Here is a 14243-nt window from a genome sequence, read left to right as displayed (position 1 = left end):
GTGGCCGGCGCCGCCATTACTGTTTTAATTCCCACATGGATTACAAACCAAACTTCCCTCCAAGTGTCTGCATGGGCGCAGCCATCTTGGATTCTGTCAGCTGTTCATTTCCACCAATCTGCTGTTTGCAATGTTAATCTGCATAATTACCTAGCCAATCCCTTCCTTGCTGCAGGTATAAGTAATCTGTGCCTGAGCAAGGAAGGCGTCAGTGCTTTGGTTGTCAAACCTAGTTCGTTTGTCTCTCTCCTGTGGTTGTTTTCCAGGTTCCAGTTCCTATCTCCAAACCTCCACTAAAGAGACCCGCACCAGCATTCCACCTGCGGTGTAGCCTGACTCTCCTATCCTCTTGGATTCATCTGCTTCCAGCCATAGATCCACCTGCTTACAGCAATCAGCTTCCAGCAGAGATCAGCTCTTCTTAAAGTGCCGGTACCCTTTTCTACAGATTACCATTTATCACCGGTATTATTATTTCACCGCTCTCAAGCTCCATATATCACTTCATATTTCATCGCTCTCAAGCTACATTTATTATTTAACTGGTTCCAGCCAGTATCCACTCCGTGCCAACATCAGTCTGGTTCCAGCCAGTATCCACAGCAGCCGTTTTATCCACAGCAGCCCAGCTCTTCCTGGAACACCAGCTGGTACGATCCTGGGCTATCTCCATTGCTACAGTCGGGCCTGGTAAGGACTTTCCAACTAGAAGATTATAAGAACTATCTCATACTACCAGAGCCCTGTGGCCCTTGCCACCCTGTAGTACCCAGGAACTGTATTATTTCCCTGCTGAGTTTTATGTTTTCTTATTTGCTGTTGTGTTACGGAGTATGTCATAATAAACATCATTGACTTTTATCCTGGTTGTCGTGGTCACGCCTTCGGGCAGTTATTCTACATGTTACTTACATGTCTAGGGGTCTGATACAACCTCCCAGGTTCCGTTACATCTCAGCCCCTACAACTGAGGCTGCCTCCCATCAGCTCAGGCCCTCAGTTGTGACAGTAAGCACTGACCATATGAATCCAGCCGGAGACCAGGATCAAGCGGCCAGGCCGATGCAAGAACTGGCAGCCCGATTTGAACATCAGGAGGCTGCACAGGGCCACATCATCCGCTGTCTCCAGGATCTCTCTACTCGGCTGGATGGGATTCAGACAACCCTCCGTGGATCAGACGCGTCCGGTGCGTCAACCACAGTGACTCCAGTTATGACCCCACTCACCTTACCCATTTCTGCTCCACGTCTTCATCTTCCAACGCCAGCAAAATTTGACGGATCTCCAAGATTCTGCAGGGGATTTCTCAATCAGTGTGAGATTCAGTTTGAGCTACAATCTGGCAATTTTCCCAGTGACCGTACAAAATTTGCCTACATTATCTCTCTTCTCAGTGGCTCAGCCCTTGATTGGGCATCACCGTTATGGGAGAGGTCCGACACCCTGCTATCCTCCTACACTGCATTTGTGTCAACATTCAGGCGTATCTTCGACGAGCCCGGCCGGGTAATTTCAGCCTCATCTGAGATTCTCCGTTTACGCCAGGGATCACGTACTGTAGGACAATATCTTATACAGTTCCAGATCCTGGCATCCGAACTGGCAAGGAACGACGAGGCCCTGTATGCTGCATTCTGGCATGGCTTATCTGAGCGTATTAAAGATGAGTTAGCTACCAGAGACTTACCTTCCAAGTTAGATGAGCTAATCTCACTCTGCACGAAAGTTGATTTACGTTTCAGAGAAAGAGCAACTGAGCGTGGAAGATCATCTGCTCCAAAATCTTCTGCTCCTCCTCCTCGCCAACTGTCACCATCTAAAGATGAGCCCATGCAACTTGGCCGTTCTCGTCTAACTCCTGCTGAGCGCCGAAGACGTCTCTCTGAGTCTCTATGTCTTTATTGTGCAGCTCCGTCTCACACCATCAATGCCTGTCCCAAACGTCCGGGAAAATTCCAAATCCTAGCTCGCCAAGGTGAGGGCCGGCTAGGAGTAATGATCTCCTCTCCATCTCCTCACGATTGTAATCTCCCAGTCTCGCTTCAAGTTGCTCAACGTTATCGGAACGTCATTGCCCTCCTTGATTCCGGAGCAGCTGGGAACTTTATTACCGAAGCCTATGTTAAACGGTGGTCCCTACCCACCGAGAGACTTCCTTCGTCCATCTCCTTTACTGCCGTGGATGGCAGCAAGATTTTTGATGCAGTTATTTCTCTAAGGACTCTACCAGTTCGTCTGAGAGTGGGAGTTCTTCATTCCGAATTTATTTCTTTTTTAGTGATTCCAAGAGCCACACATCCTGTGGTCCTGGGCCTTCCATGGCTCCGTCTTCACAATCCATCTATTGATTGGACGACTACGCAGATTTTGGCATGAGGTCCCTCCTGTGCTGAGACATGTTTGTTTAAAGTATTGCCTGTCTGTTCTTCCTCCCCCAGGTCGTCTGATGTTCCACCTCCTCCATATCAAGATTTCACGGATGTGTTCAGTAAGGCTTCTGCTGATATCCTTCCTCCTCATAGAGAATGGGACTGCCCGATTGATCTCGTTCCAGGGAAGGTTCCACCTCGAGGCCGAACTTACCCGTTGTCTCTGCCTGAGACGCATTCTATGGAGGAATACATTAAAGAGAACCTAGCAAAAGGGTTCATTCGACCTTCCTCTTCTCCAGCCGGCGCAGGCTTCTTTTTCGTAAAGAAAAAAGATGGTGGTCTGCGTCCGTGCATCGACTACAGAGGTCTGAACAACATTACCATCAAGAACCGCTATCCACTACCCCTGATTACTGAGCTCTTTGATAGAGTTAGCGGAGCTACCATCTTCACAAAGCTGGACTTGAGAGGTGCATACAATCTCATCCGGATCCGTGAGGGTGACGAGTGGAGGACCGCCTTTAACACCCGTGACGGACATTATGAGTACCTCGTCATGCCCTTCGGATTGAGCAATGCTCCAGCTGTCTTCCAGCATTTTGTCAATGAGATCTTCAGAGACATTTTATACCGTCATGTCGTGGTCTATCTAGATGATATCCTCATTTTTGCCAACAATTTAGAGGAACATCGTTTTTGGGTAAAAGAGGTTCTGTCCCGTCTCCGTGTCAATAATCTCTATTGCAAATTAGAGAAATGCGTCTTTGAAGTCAAGTCCATTCCGTTTCTAGGTTACATTGTGTCCGGTTCCGGACTAGAAATGGATCCTGAGAAACTCCAAGCAATCCAGAATTGGCCTATACCCTTAACCCTCAAAGGGGTCCAGAGGTTCTTAGGGTTCGCCAATTATTACAGAAAGTTTATACGAGACTTTTCCACCATTGTGGCGCCTATTACTGCTTTAACTAAGAAGGGTGCTAACCCGTCCAAGTGGTCTGAAGAAGCTACGCAAGCTTTTCATCTCTTAAAACAACGGTTCATCTCTGCACCAGTTCTGAAACAGCCCGACATCGACTCTCCTTTCATCTTAGAGGTGGATGCCTCCTCCGTTGGAGTAGGAGCGGTGTTATCTCAGAGGGCTAAAGATGGCCATTTACATCCTTGCAGTTTCTTCTCCCGGAAGTTCTCCCCAGCGGAGCGCAACTATGCCATTGGCGACCAGGAGTTGCTAGCCATCAAGCTCGCTCTAGAGGAGTGGAGATATCTGTTGGAGGGAGCTTCTCATTCAATCACCATACTTACAGACCACAAGAACCTTTTATATCTGAAAGGCGCACAATGTCTCAACCCTCGTCAGGCCAGATGGGCACTTTTCTTTTCCAGGTTCGACTTTAAACTCCAGTTCTGTCCGGTGTCTCAGAATCGCAAGGCCGATGCCCTTTCCCGCTCATGGGAGCAAGAAAATGAGTCAGAGTCTTCAGACAAGCATCCTATTATCAATCCGTTGGCATTCTCCACGGTAGGGATGGACTCTACGCCCCCACTAGGGAAAAGTTTTGTGAAGCCGGTACTGAGGAAGAAGCTCATGCATTGGGCCCATGCTTCCCGTTTTGCCGGACATACAGGTATCCAAAAAACCCTGGAGTTTATCTCTAGGTCCTATTGGTGGCCAACTCTGAGAAAGGATGTCATGGAGTTTATTGCATCTTGCCCAAAGTGTGCCCAACATAAAGTATCCCGCCAGTCGCCTGCGGGGCAACTGGTTCCACTATCCGTTCCCCGTCGACCATGGACCCATCTGTCGATGAATTTCATTTCAGACTTACCCATGTGCAACAAGTTCAATACCATCTGGGTGGTAGTTGACCGGTTCACCAAGATGGCACACTTCATTCCTCTCACCGGTCTTCCGTCAGCTTCCAAGTTGGCTCAAGTGTTCATACAAGAGATCTTCCGACTCCACGGTCTGCCTGAAGAAATTATCTCAGATCGAGGAGTTCAATTCACAGCCAAATTCTGGCGAAGTTTATGTCAAGTCCTCCAAGTCAAACTAAAGTTTTCCACGGCTTACCATCCTCAGACCAATGGTCAAACTGAGAGGGTGAATCAGGACTTGGAGGCCTTCCTCCGCATCTATGCGTCTTCCTCTCAAGATGACTGGGTTCAATTACTTCCCTGGGCCGAGTTCTGTCATAACAATCAGTATCATTCCTCATCTTCTTCAACACCATTCTTCACCAACTTTGGATTCCACCCTAAAGTCCCTGAATTCCAACCGCTCCCAGCAACTTCTGTTCCAGCAGTGGATATCACCTTGCATCAGTTTGCAAACAACTGGAAGAGTGTACGAGCAGCTCTGCTCAAGGCATCGTTCAGGTATAAGAAGTTTGCGGACAAGAAGCGTAGAGCGGTTCCTGCTCTCAAGGTGGTTGATCGGGTATGGTTATCCACGAAGAATTTGAGGTTAAGAGTTCCCAGTATGAAGTTTGCACCTCGCTACATTGGTCCTTTCAAAATTGAGCAAGTCATCAATCCTGTTGCTTACAGACTTCAGTTACCTCCCTTCTTAAAAATACCCAGGACATTCCATGTTTCCCTGTTGAAACCGCTGATCCTGAATCGGTTTCATTCCTCACTTCCTCCAACTCCGAAAGTCCAAACTCAACGAGGCGTTGAGTATGAAGTGGCCAAGATCCTGGACTCACGTCACCGTTACGGTCAACTACAGTATCTTATTGACTGGAAGGGTTACGGCCCTGAGGAACGCTCATGGACCAATGCTTCTGATGTCCATGCTCCTGCCTTGGTCCGGAGATTCCATTCCAAGTTTCCTCAAAAGCCAAAGAAGTGTCCTGGGGCCACTCCTAAAGGTGGGGGGTGCTGTCACGATCCGGGTATCTGGACGCCATTACTTACCCTTCAGATGCCTCCTAAGGCTGGCTCGGCGTTCCAGGACCGGATCCCATCTGTTATACTGATGTCCACATTCCTGCCTCCTCTCCTGTCACTCTGAGACGCGGTCACCGCAACGCCTGTTACATCCGGAATGGCGTCTCCCGCGGCCTCCGCCGCTGTTCCTGAGTTTCTACATGCAGAATGTCAGAGTGGTGATTACGTCAGCCGCGGCCTCCGCTGTGCCCGCGTGGTTAAATGTGCACTTATCAGTCTGGCGTCTCCTGTGGCCGGCGCCGCCATTACTGTTTTAATTCCCACATGGATTACAAACCAAACTTCCCTCCAAGTGTCTGCATGGGCGCAGCCATCTTGGATTCTGTCAGCTGTTCATTTCCACCAATCTGCTGTTTGCAATGTTAATCTGCATAATTACCTAGCCAATCCCTTCCTTGCTGCAGGTATAAGTAATCTGTGCCTGAGCAAGGAAGGCGTCAGTGCTTTGGTTGTCAAACCTAGTTCCAGTTTGTCTCTCTCCTGTGGTTGTTTTCCAGGTTCCAGTTCCTATCTCCAAACCTCCACTAAAGAGACCCGCACCAGCATTCCACCTGCGGTGTAGCCTGACTCTCCTATCCTCTTGGATTCATCTGCTTCCAGCCATAGATCCACCTGCTTACAGCAATCAGCTTCCAGCAGAGATCAGCTCTTCTTAAAGTGCCGGTACCCTTTTCTACAGATTACCATTTATCACCGGTATTATTATTTCACCGCTCTCAAGCTCCATATATCATTTCATATTTCATCGCTCTCAAGCTACATTTATTATTTAACTGGTTCCAGCCAGTATCCACTCCGTGCCAACATCAGTCTGGTTCCAGCCAGTATCCACAGCAGCCGTTTTATCCACAGCAGCCCAGCTCTTCCTGGAACACCAGCTGGTACGATCCTGGGCTATCTCCATTGCTACAGTCGGGCCTGGTAAGGACTTTCCAACTAGAAGATTATAAGAACTATCTCATACTACCAGAGCCCTGTGGCCCTTGCCACCCTGTAGTACCCAGGAACTGTATTATTTTCCTGCTGAGTTTTATGTTTTCTTATTTGCTGCTGTGTTACGGAGTATGTCATAATAAACATCATTGACTTTTATCCTGGTTGTCGTGGTCACGCCTTCGGGCAGTTATTCTACATGTTACTTACATGTCTAGGGGTCTGATACAACCTCCCAGGTTCCGTTACATCTCAGCCCCTACAACTGAGGCTGCCTCCCGTCAGCTCAGGCCCTCAGTTGTGACACCAATTGAGCACATCTGGGACATCATGTCTCTCTCCATCCACCATTGCACCACAGACTGTCCAGGAGTTTGCGGATGCTTTAGTCCAGGTCTGGGAGGAGATCCCTCAGGAGACCATCCGCCACCTCATCAGGAGCATGCCCAGGCGTTGTAGGGAGGTCTTACAGGCACGTGGAGGCCACACACACTACTGAGCCTCATTTTGACTTGTTTTAAGGACATTACATCAAAGTTGGATCAGCCTGTAGTGTGTTTTTCCACTTTAATTTTGAGTGTGACTCCAAATCCAGACCTCCATGGGTTAATAAATTTGATTTCCATTGATAATTTTTGTGTGATTTTGTTGTCAGTACATTCAACTATGTAAAGAACAAAATATTTAATAAGAATATTTAATTCATTCAGATCTAGGATGTGTTATTTTAGTGTTACCTTTATTTTTTTGAGCTATATATATATATATATATATATATATATATATATATATATATATATATTAATTAAATCCTTATGTTGCGCCAGAAATGGAGCAGCACTACAGGAGAGATCTGTTGACAAATCTCAAACATAGAATAAAACACAATTCTCAAGTGCGCTATATTGGTTGAATGTTTTTTCATAGATTCTTCCAAGATAACCCAAATAGATATAGGGGTATATTCAATTGAAGTCTGATCCATCCCGACATTCATTTGTTGGAATGGATCCGACCTTATGCCCGCGGCTCTCCCCCCATCTCCCCCCCCCCCCCCCCCCCCCTTCTCCGGTCTCTCTGCCTCTCCTCGTCCCTCCTCTCTCAGTCCCTGCATCACAGCCGCCGCTCACGGCAGCGTCCACCCTGCTCCAGCAAGCGAGGTCTCGCTTGCTGGAGCCGGGTGGACGCTGCTGTGAGCGGCGGCTGTGACATCCTCCAGCGCGGCTCTCCCCTTCCCCGCCTCGGCTCTCCCCGTCTCCGGCACTGCTCTCCCCATCTCACTTTGAGTTTTTGTAAAGTCGAATTGAGATGGTTGAAAAGGGGGCCCGTTTTCGACACAAGCACGTGGATCGGCAGCTATTCCGCCGATCCACGTGCTGTTCGACAAGTCTAATTCCTCGACTTGTCGAAAAATTTGGGGTTATATTGAATAGGTCGGAACCCCTTCCGACCTAAAAAAGTCGAAAACTGCCGTCTTTTCGACAGACTGCAGCTTTCAACTTCAATTGAATATACCCCATAGACTGCAGACTGGAGAATTCTTATAAATACTGTTTTCTGGGGTCCTGAAACTGATAGTTAATTAGTTACCAGCCCATCAAAATGACTAACAACATAATAATGTCAGGACTGGCGGCTGTGCACACCCGGAGGGAGCAATACTTGAATTGCTCCATCGGATGCCATCTAGACTCCAGCACGCAAAAAAACTTTAATTACCCCATAGAGGTGAGGAGCAGCGTTAATCTTTTATTAAATAATAAGAATTTACTTACCGATAATTCTATTTCTCGTAGTCCGTAGTGGATGCTGGGAACTCCGTAAGGACCATGGGGAATAGCGGCTCCGCAGGAGACTGGGCACAAAAGTAAAAGCTTTAGGACTACCTGGTGTGCACTGGCTCCTCCCCCTATGACCCTCCTCCAAGCCTCAGTTAGGATACTGTGCCCGGACGAGCGTACACAATAAGGAAGGATTTTGAATCCCGGGTAAGACTCATACCAGCCACACCGTACAACCTGTGATCTGAACCCAGTTAACAGCATGATAACAGAGGAGCCTCTGAAAAGATGGCTCACAACAATAATAACCCGATTTTTGTAACAATAACTATGTACAAGTATTGCAGACAATCCGCACTTGGGATGGGCGCCCAGCATCCACTACGGACTACGAGAAATAGAATTATCGGTAAGTAAATTCTTATTTTCTCTGACGTCCTAGTGGATGCTGGAAACTCCGTAAGGACCATGGGGATTATACCAAAGCTCCCAAACGGGCGGGAGAGTGCGGATGACTCTGCAGCACCGAATGAGAGAACTCCAGGTCCTCCTCAGCCAGGGTATCAAATTTGTAGAATTTAGCAAACGTGTTTGCCCCTGACCAAGTAGCTGCTCGGCAAAGTTGTAAAGCCGAGACCCCTCGGGCAGCCGCCCAAGATGAGCCCACCTTCCTTGTGGAATGGGCTTTTACAGATTTTGGCTGTGGCAGGCCTGCCACAGAATGTGCAAGCTGAATTGTACTACAAATCCAACGAGCAATAGTCTGCTTAGAAGCAGGAGCACCCAGCTTGTTGGGTGCATACAGGATAAACAGCGAGTCAGATTTTCTGACTCCAGCCGTCCTGGAAACATATATTTTCAGGGCCCTGACTACGTCCAGCAACTTGGAGTCCTCCAAGTCCCTAGTAGCCGCAGGTACCACAATAGGCTGGTTCAAGTGAAACGCTGAAACCACCTTAGGGAGAAATTGAGGACGAGTCCTCAATTCCGCCCTGTCTGAATGGAAGATCAGATAAGGGCTTTTACAGGATAAAGCCCGCCAATTCTGACACGCGCCTGGCCGAGGCCAGGGCCAACAACATGACCACTTTCCATGTGAGATATTTTAACTCCACAGATTCAAGTGGTTCAAACCAGTGTGACTTTAGGAACCCCAAAACTACATTGAGATCCCAAGGTGCCACTGGAGGCACAAAAGGAGGCTGTATATGCAGTACCCCTTTTACAAACGTCTGAACTTCAGGAACTGAAGCTAGTTCTATCTGGAAGAAAATTGACAGGGCCGAAATTTGAACCTTAATGGACCCCAATTTTAGGCCCATAGACACTCCTGTTTACAGGAAATGCAGGAATCGACCTAGTTGAAAATTCCTCCATCGGGGCCTTACTGGCCTCGCACCCCGCAACATATTTTCGCCAAATGCGGTGATAATGCTTTGCGGTTACATCATTCCTGGCTTGATCAGGGTAGGGATGACTTCATCCGGAATGCCTTTTTCCTTCAGGATCCGGCGTTCAACCGCCCTGCCGTCAAACGCAGCCGCGGTAAGTCTTGGAATAGACAGAGTCCTTGCTGGAGCAGGTCCCTTCTTAGAGGTAGAGGCCACGGGTCCTCCGTGAGCATCTCTTGAAGTTCCGGGTACCAAGTCCTTCTTGGCCAATCCGGAGCCACGAGTATAGTTCTTACTCCCCTCCGTCTTATAATTCTCAGTACTTTTGGTATGAGAGGAAGAGGAGGGAACACATACACTGACTGGTACACCCACGGTGTTACCAGAGCGTCCACAGCTATTGCCTGAGGGTCCCTTGACCTGGCGCAATACCTGTCCAATTTTTTGTTTAGGCGGGACGCCATCATGTCCAACTTTGGGGTTTTTCCCAATGGTTTACAATCATGTGGAAGACTTCTGGGTGAAGTCCCCACTCTCCCGGGTGGAGGTCGTGCCTGCTGAGGAAGTCTGCTTCCCAGTTGTCCACTCCCGGAATGAACACTGCTGACAGTGCTATCACATGATTTTCCGCCCAGCGAAAAATCCTTGCAGCTTTTGCCATTGCCCTCCTGCTTCTTGTGCCGCCCTGTCTGTTTACGTGGGCGACTGCCGTGATGTTGTCCGACTGGATCAGCACCGGCTGACCTTGAAGCAGAGGTCTTGCTTGGCTTAGGGCATTGTAAATGGCCCTTAGCTCCAAAATATTTATGTGAAGTGATGTCTCCAGGCTTGACCACAAGCCCTGGAAATTTCTTCCCTGTGTGACTGTTTTCCAGCCTCGCAGGCTGGCATCCGTGGTCACCAGGACCCAGTCCTGAATGCCGAATCTGCGGCCCTCTAAAAGATGAGCACTCTGCAACCACCACAGGAGAGACACCCTTGTCTTTGGTGACAGGGTTATCCGCTGATGCATCTGAAGATGCGATCCGGACCATTTGTCCAGCAGGTCCCACTGGAAAGTTCTTGCGTGGAATCTGCCGAATGGAATTGCTTCGTAGGAAACCACCATTTTTCCCAGGACCCTTGTGCACTGATGCACTGACACTTGGCCTGGTTTTAGGAGGTTTCTGACTAGTTCGGATAACTCCCTGGCTTTCTCCTCCGGGAGAAAACACCTTTTTCTGGACTGTGTCCAGGATCATCCATAGGAATAGAAGGCGTGTCGTCAGGATCAGCTGCGATTTTGGAATATTGAGAATCCAACCGTGCTACCGCAGCACTATCTGAGATAGTGCTACCCCGACTTCCAACTGTTCCCTGGATCTTGCCCTTATCAGGAGATCGTCCAAGTAAGGGATAACTAAAAACTCCCTTCTTTCGATGGAGTATCATCATTTCGGCCATTACCTTGGTAAAGACCCGTGGTGCCGTGGACAATCCAAACGGCAGCGTCTGAAACTGATAGTGACAGTTCTGTACCACAAACCTGAGGTACCCTTGGAGAAGGGTAAATTGGGACATGTAGGTAAGCATCTTTGATGTCCAGAGAGACCATATAGTCCCCTTCTTCCAGGTTTGCAATCACTGCTCTGAGTGACTCCATCTTGAATTTGAACCTTTGTATGTAAGTGTTCAAGGATTTTAGATTTAAAATTGGTCTCACCGAGCCGTCCGGCTTCGGTACCACCAATAGTGTGGAATAGTACCCCTTTCCCTGTTGCAGGAGGGGTACCTTGATTATCACCTGCTGGGAATACAGCCTGTGAATGGCTTGCAATACTGTCTCCCTGTCTGAGGGAGACGTTGGTAAAGCAGACTTTATGAAACGGCGAGGGGAAGATGTCTCGAATTTCTTGAGACGGGCCCCCACCGTGCCTGAGACCGCTTGTAAAGCCCCAGCGTCATGCTGAGGACTTTGCGGAGGCGGGAGAGGGCTTTTGTGGGAATTGGCTGTTTGCTGCAGCCTTTTTCCTCTCCCTCTGCCACGGGGCAGAAATGAGGCGCCTTTTGCCCGCTATCTGGGGCCGAAAGGACTGCGCCTGATAATACGGCGTCTTCTTAGGTTGAGAAGCTACCTGGGGTAAAAATGTGGATTTACCAGCCGTTGCCGTGGCCACCAGGTCTGTTAGACCTACCCCAAATAACTCTTCCCTTTTATAAGGCGATACTTCCATATGCCTTTTGGGATCAGCATCACCTGACCACTGTCTTGTCCATAACCTTCTTCTGGCAGAAATGGACAGCGCACTTACTCTTGATGCCAGTCGGCAAATATCCCTCTGTGCATCACGCATATATAGAAATGCATCTTTTAAATGCTCTATAGTTAGTAATATACTGTCCCTATCTAGGGTATCAATATTGTCAGTCAGGGAATCCGACCAAGCCACCCCAGCACTGCACATCCAGGCTGAGGCGATTGCTGGTCGCAGTATCACACCCGTGTGAGTGTATATACATTTTTGGATATTTTACTGCTTTCTGTCAGTAGGTTCCTTAAGGGCGGCCGTATCCGGGGACGGTAGTGCCACCTGTTTAGACAAGCGTGTGAGCGCTTTATTCACCCTAAAGGGTGTTTCCCAACGTGCCCTATCCTCTGGCGGGAAGGGGTATGATGCCAATAACTTTTTTATCGGGGGAAACCCACGCATCATCATCACACTTCATTTAATTCCTCAGATGCAGGAAAAACTACAGGCAGTTTTTTCTCACCCAACATAATACCCTTTTTAGTGGTACTGGTATTATCAGAAATGTGTAAAAACATTTTCCATAGCCTCAATCATGTAACGTGTGGCCCTACTGGAAGTCACATTCGTCTCTTAATCGTCGACACTGGAGTTAGTATCCGTGTCGGCGTCTGTATCTGCCATCTGCGGTAACTGAGTCGCCGGCCGTCTCATGTCATCAATCTTTTGTAAAGAGCTGACACTGTCACATAATTCCTTCCATAAGCTCATCCACTCAGGTGTCGACTCCCTAGGGGGTGACATCTCTGTTACAGGCAATTGCTCCGCCTCCACCTCATTTTCCTCCTCATACATGTCGACACAACGTACCGACACACAGCACACACACAGGGAATGCTCTGATAGAGGACAGGACCCCACTAGCCCTTTGGGGAGACAGAGGGAGAGTATGCCAGCACACACCAGAGCGCTATATATATATATACAGGGATAACCTTATATAAGTGTTTTTCCCCTTATAGCTGCTGTATTGTTATACTGCGCCTAATTAGTGCCCCCCTCTCTTTTTTAACCCCTTTCTGTAGTGTAGTAACTGCAGGGGAGAGCCAGGGAGCTTCCCTCCAACGGAGCTGTGAGAGAAAATGGCGCCAGTGTGCTGAGGAGATAGGCTCCGCCCCCTTCTCGGCGGCCTTTTCTCCCGTTTTTCTGTGGAATCTGGCAGGGGTTAAAATACACCCATATAGCCCTGGGGGTTATATGTGGTGTATTTATGCCAGCCAAGGTGTTTTACATTGCTGCTCAGGGCGCCCCCCCCTAGCGCCCTGCACTTTCAGTGACCGGAATATGAAGTGTGCCTGAGTAACAATGGCGCACAGCTGCAGTGCTGTGCGCTACCTTGTTGAAGACTGATGTCTTCTGCCGCCGATTTTTCCGGACCTTTTCTTGCTTCTGGCTCTGTAAGGGGGCCGGCGGCGCGGCTCCGGGACCGAGCTCCGAGGCTGGGCCTGTGTTCGGTCCCTCTGGAGCTAATGGTGTCCAGTAGCCTAAGAAGCCCAATCCACTCTGCACGCAGGTGAGTTCGCTTCTTCTCCCCTTAGTCCCTCGATGCAGTGAGCCTGTTGCCAGCAGGTCTCACTGAAAATAAAAAACCTAAAACTAAACTTTTCACTAAGAAGCTCAGGAGAGCCCCTAGTGTGCACCCTTCTCGGCTGGGCACAAAAATCTAACTGAGGCTTGGAGGAGGGTCATAGGGGGAGGAGCCAGTGCACACCAGGTAGTCCTAAAGCTTTTACTTTTGTGCCCAGTCTCCTGCGGAGCCGCTATTCCCCATGGTCCTTACGGAGTTCCCAGCATCCACTAGGACGTCAGAGAAAAGATATTAGGATATTATTATTTTTTATTTGTAAAATAGGTTCTGGTATGAATCATCGACCATGTTTAGGTCGACATTCATTAGGTCGACCACTATTGGTTGACATAGACATGGACTAATAGTCGGCACATGAAAATGGTCGACACGGGACATGTCGACACCTGAAAGGTCGACATGGATTTTTAAAACTGTTTTTGGTGTAATTTTTCCGTAACATGACCAGGAACCCCAATTAGTGTACCGCGTCCCCTTGGCAAGCTGCCTCGCTCTGCTGCGCTCGGCACAGGTTACCGTTCCCAATCGTAGTCCACGTGGATGGTAAAGTATGAAAAAGTTAAGTATATAATTTAAAAAAAAAACTCATGTCGACCTTTTCATGTGTCATCCTGTCCCGTATCGACCATTTTCATGTGTCGACCATTTGTCCATGTAGACAATGTCAATGTCGACCTAATGACTGTCGACCTTTAACATGGTCGACCATCCAAACGGATACCTGTATTTTTTTCCGATCATTGGAATATCGCAGCCATCGGAAGCTCGAAACCCTCACCACTTTGATTACCTCAATGACTGCTCATCTGAGCAGCCGTCAGGTACACACTGGGGGGTTAATTTACATTTCCCGGGCAGCTGCTCCTCTCTGCAGCTGCCTGGTGGGGTGGGGGGGGGGGGGGGGGGGGGGTCATGCTATATTGACAGATCAGCAGTTA

The 14243-nt window shown here is 48.6% G+C and overlaps 1 protein-coding gene across 6 annotated transcripts in view; it reads left to right on the top strand.

Annotated features, from left to right (window-relative positions):
- SEPTIN11 (septin 11) overlaps window positions 1-14243 on the top strand; it is a 226176-nt gene that overhangs the window by 135422 nt on the left and 76511 nt on the right. The gene's annotated exons all lie outside the window — the stretch shown is intronic.

Source organism: Pseudophryne corroboree, chromosome 1 (assembly GCF_028390025.1).
Source record: "Pseudophryne corroboree isolate aPseCor3 chromosome 1, aPseCor3.hap2, whole genome shotgun sequence".
NCBI classification, from domain to species: Eukaryota; Metazoa; Chordata; class Amphibia; order Anura; family Myobatrachidae; genus Pseudophryne; species Pseudophryne corroboree.
This window is presented reverse-complemented; position numbering and strand designations above follow the sequence as displayed.